This window comes from Oncorhynchus gorbuscha, linkage group LG06, assembly GCF_021184085.1.
Source record: "Oncorhynchus gorbuscha isolate QuinsamMale2020 ecotype Even-year linkage group LG06, OgorEven_v1.0, whole genome shotgun sequence".
Classification (NCBI taxonomy): Eukaryota; Metazoa; Chordata; class Actinopteri; order Salmoniformes; family Salmonidae; genus Oncorhynchus; species Oncorhynchus gorbuscha.
In genome coordinates, this window is record NC_060178.1 from 102,951,548 (window position 1) to 102,957,052 (window position 5,505).

Here is a 5,505-nt window from a genome sequence, read left to right on the forward strand (position 1 = left end):
TGATTTGATTTGATATCCTACCACTAGGTGGCAGATAAACCCATGTCGTGACAATATCCTACCACTAGGAGGCAGAGAAACCCATGTCGTGACAATATCCTACCACTAGGTGGCAGAGAAACTCATGTCATGGCAGTATCCTACCACTAGGTGGCAGAGAAGAGAACCCCTCCCTCCAGAAGAGCTTGGTCCAATCAGCCAGTTGAACTTATAGGGTCCTGCATGTCTAATAGATATGTCCGTGCTGCTGCTGCTGTATCACGGCTATTTAAAAATAAAAGTGCCATGTCAGTCCGGCCACTCTCCCGCCTGTCATTCTCTGCCTGAGTTCTGGGTGGTTACCGCGATGAGGAGAAGAGATCAGGATATCAAATGACCCATTTTGAACAGGAACACAAATTATAGAGATAGCTATCCTGTCTATATCTGTACTGTTATGCAGGTGAGTGAGGACCCAAAAGCGACTTAACAGAAACTGAGTTTATTAAAGTCCAAACAGAGATAACATAATCCTCAATCCTTCACAGGAAATGTCCAAACGGGGAAAACATAAATCCTCTAGTTGTTGAGGGGAATTGCAGGATAAGCGGCAACAGACTGCAGGTCCCTTCGGGTAGGCGCGGGCCGTAGCGGACAGAGACACCTGCTCACACGCAGCATCTGATGATAAGGCAAAACACGACAGGACGGAACAAGGACACAGCAAACAGCAAACAAGAATCCGACAAGGACAGAGGCAGAAACCGAGAGAGAAATAGAGACCTAATCAGAGGGCAAAATAGGGGACAGGTGTGAGAGAGTAAACGAGGTCGTTAGGAGAATGAGGAACAGCTGGGAGCAGGAACGGAACGATAGAGAGAGAGAGAGGGATAGAGAGAGGGAAAGAAACCTAATAAGACCAGCAGGGGGAAACGAATAGAAGAGAAAGCACAGGGACAAGACATGACAATATATGACAATACATGACATGTACTGTCTATATGTATCTATATATTTACATTTACATTTAAGTCATTTAGCAGACGCTCTTATCCAGAGCGACTTACATATATGTCCTGTCTATAGCTGTACTATCTATAGCTGTCTATATCTATACTCTTTATAGCTGTTCGTAGCTATTCTATCTATAACTGTCTATATCTATACTATCTATAGCTGTCTATATCTATACTAGATATAACAGTCTATATCTATACTATCTATAGCTGTCTATATCTATACCATATACAACTGTCTATATCTATACCATATACAACTGTCTATATCTATACCATATACAACTGTCTATATCTATACTATCTATAGCTGTCTATATCTATGCCATATACAACTGTCTATATCTATACCATATACAACTGTCTATATCTATACCATATACAACTGTCTATATCTATACCATATACAACTGTCTATATCTATACTATCTATAGCTGTCTATATCTATACTAGATATAACAGTCTATATCTATACTATCTATAGCTGTCTATATCTATACCATATACAACTGTCTATATCTATACCATATACAACTGTCTATATCTATACCATATACAACTGTCTATATCTATACTATCTATAGCTGTCTATATCTATACTAGATATAACAGTCTATATCTATACTATCTATATATCTATACCATATACCAACTGTTCATATCTATACCATATACAACTGTCTATATCTATACCATATACAACTGTCTATATCTATACTATCTATAGCTGCTCATATCTATACCATATACAACTGTCTATATCTATACCATATACAACTGTCTATCTATACCATATACAACTGTCTATATCTATACTATCTATAGCTGTCTATATCTATACCATATACAACTGTCTATATCTATACTATCTATAACTGTCTATATCTATACCATATACAACTGTCTATATCTATACTATCTATAGCTGTCTATATCTATACCATATACAACTGTCTATATCTATACTATCTATAGCTGTCTATATCTATACCATATACAACTGTCTATATCTATACTATCTATAGCTGTCTATATCTATACTATATACAACTGTCTATATCTATACTATCTATAGCTGTCTATATCTATACCATATACAACTGTCTATATCTATACCATATACAACTGTCTATATCTATACTATCTATAGCTGTCTATATCTATACCATATACAACTGTCTATATCTATACTATCTATAGCTGTCTATATCTATACCATATACAACTGTCTATATCTATACTATCTATAGCTAAGTCTATATCTATACCATATACAACTGTCTATATCTATACTATCTATAGCTGTCTATATCTATACCATATACAACTGTCTATATCTATACTATCTATAGCTGTCTATATCTATACCATATATACAACTGTCTATATCTATACTATCTATAGCTGTCTATATCTATACCATATACAACTGTCTATATCTATACTATCTATAGCTGTCTATATCTATACCATATACAACTGTCTATATCTATACTATCTATAGCTGTCTATATCTATACCATATACAACTGTCTATATCTATACTATCTATAGCTGTCTATATCTATACCATATACAACTGTCTATATCTATACTATCTATAGCTGTCTATATCTATACCATATACAACTGTCTATATCTATACTATCTATAGCTGTCTATATCTATGCCATATACAACTGTCTATATCTATACTATCTATAACTGTTGATATCTATACTATATAGAACTGTCTATATCTATACTATCTAGAACTGTCTATATCTGTGTTTACTGTAAGGTTTGGTTTCGCCCTGGATGTATAGTAGTGTACATACAGATATATGATCTTAATTTGACCACTCATTTGTTGCTGATAATTGTCCTGCCCAGCAGTGTGTTCAAAGTTTAAAAGGGATTATAAAGTTTGACATTTTAACTCTAAAATCTTTACTGCAGGTAGCCTAGCCTAGGGGTTAAGGGAATTGGGCCAGTAACTGAAAGGTTGCTGGTTCAAATCCCCAAGCTGGCTAGGTGAAAATGTATCAACATGTTCTTGAGCAAGGCACTTATCCCTAATTGCTTCTGTAAGTCACTCTGGATAAGAGTGTCTGCTAAATGCTGCTGCAGGATTATTTTGCTGCTGTGGCAAAACTAGCTCAAATTCAAATCCTACATCTTTACATACAAGTGTTAAAAAATAAGACTAGATCCACTTTAACATACTCTGCAGAATGTCTCTAAAGGCTTTATTAAGGGTTTATTGTGTACTTACTTGACTGTTAATGCAACATTAGGTTAGACTGTGAACTGTTGGTTTGGTCTCAGGAGAAAGAGGGGATTGGGGGTTTGGGTTCGTAGTGTGTGTCAGGAAGTGTGTGTTGTGGGGTGTGTAGGCATGTAGGGGGTTAGTCAAGATGAGCAATGGCACACCTAGGCCTGTCATGACGTTGTCAACCTGTACAACCTCATTTTAGGAATTTCACTAAGACTTTGTTACAGTATTTATTATCACGGTGATATTCCTAAACATTTTTGAGTCTTTAAAAGTGAGTGTAGTGAAGGTAGAAAGAAACGCAGTAACAAGAAACCAATTGAAGCCTGAGACTGTGCCATAAAGGTACATACAAACACATGAAGCAACTCATACAGTTCACCAACACATCTCTCACATTTACTGTAATCCATGCAGGAGACCAGCTTAGCTCAAACTGATATTTCAGCAATAACATGAAGCAAAAGCACTGACCTGTGGCACACACTCATACACACACAATCACTGAGCTGCACACACTCATACACACACAATCACTGAGCTGCACACACTCATACACACACAATCACTGAGCTGCACACACTCATACACACACAATCACGGAGCTACACACACACTCATACACACACAATCACTGAGCTGCACACACTCATACACACACAATCACTGAGCTGCACACACTCATACACACACAATCACTGAGCTGCACACACTCATACACACACAATCACTGAGCTGCACACACTCATACACACACACAATCACTGGGAGCTGCACACACTACACACATACACACACAATCACTGAGCTGCACACACTCATACACACACAATCACTGAGCGTGCACACACTCATACACACAATCACTGGAGCTGCACACACTCATACACACACAATCACTGAGCTGCACACACTCATACACACACAATCACTGAGCTGCACACACTCATACACACACAATCACTGAGCTGCACACACTCATACACACACAAGCACTGAGCTGCGGCACACACAATCACTGAGCTGCACACACTCATACACACACAATCACTGAGCTGCACACACTCATACACACACAATCACTGAGCTGCGGCACACACAATCACTGAGCTGCACACACTCATACACACACAAGCACTGAGCTGCACACACTCATACACACAATCACTGAGCTGCACACACTCATACACACACAATCACTGAGCTGCACACACTCATACACACAATCACTAGAGCTGCACACACTCATACACACACAATCACTGAGCTGCACACACTTCATATACACACAATCATTGAGCTGCACACACTCATACACACAATCATTGAGCTGCACACACTCATACACACACAATCACTGAGCGCACACACTCATACACACAATCACTGAGCTGCACACACTCATACACACACAATCACTGAGCTGCACACACTCATACACACACAATCACTGAGCTGCACACACTCATACACACACAATCACTGAGCTGCACACTCATACACACACAATCACGGAGCTGCACACACTCATACACACACAATCACTGAGCTGCACACACTCATACACACACAATCACTGAGCTGCACACACTCATACACACACAATCACTGAGCGCCATACACACACACAATCACTGAGCTGCACACACTCATACACAACACAAGCACTGGAGTTGCAGTGGCACACAATCACTGGAGCTGCACACAATTCTCATACACACACAATCACTCGAGCTGCACACATCATACACACACACAATCACTGAGCTGCGGCACACACAATCACTGAGCTGCACACACTCATACACACACAAGCACTGAGCTGCGGCACACACAATCACTGAGCTGCAATAATACCATACACACACAATCACTGAGCACACTCATATACACACACACAATCACTGAGCAAAAACACCATACATACACAACTCGAGCTGCACAATACTCATACACACACAATCACTGAGCTGCACACACTCATACACACACAATCACTGAGCTGCACACACTCATACACACACAATCACTGAGCTGCACACACTCATACACACACAATCACTGAGCACTGCACACACTCATACACACACAAGCACTGAGCTGCAAGCACACACAATCACTGAGCTGCACACACTCATACACACACAATCACTGAGCTGCACACACTCATACACACACAATCACTGAGCTGCACACGTCAGCACACACAATCACTAGAGCTGCACACTCCATGCACACACAAGCACTGAGCTCGG

General features: G+C 39.7%; 1 pseudogene; it reads left to right on the forward strand.

The window, feature by feature from the left end:
• Positions 1-5,505, forward strand: part of LOC124038787 — a 479,656-nt pseudogene that overhangs the window by 20,525 nt on the left and 453,626 nt on the right.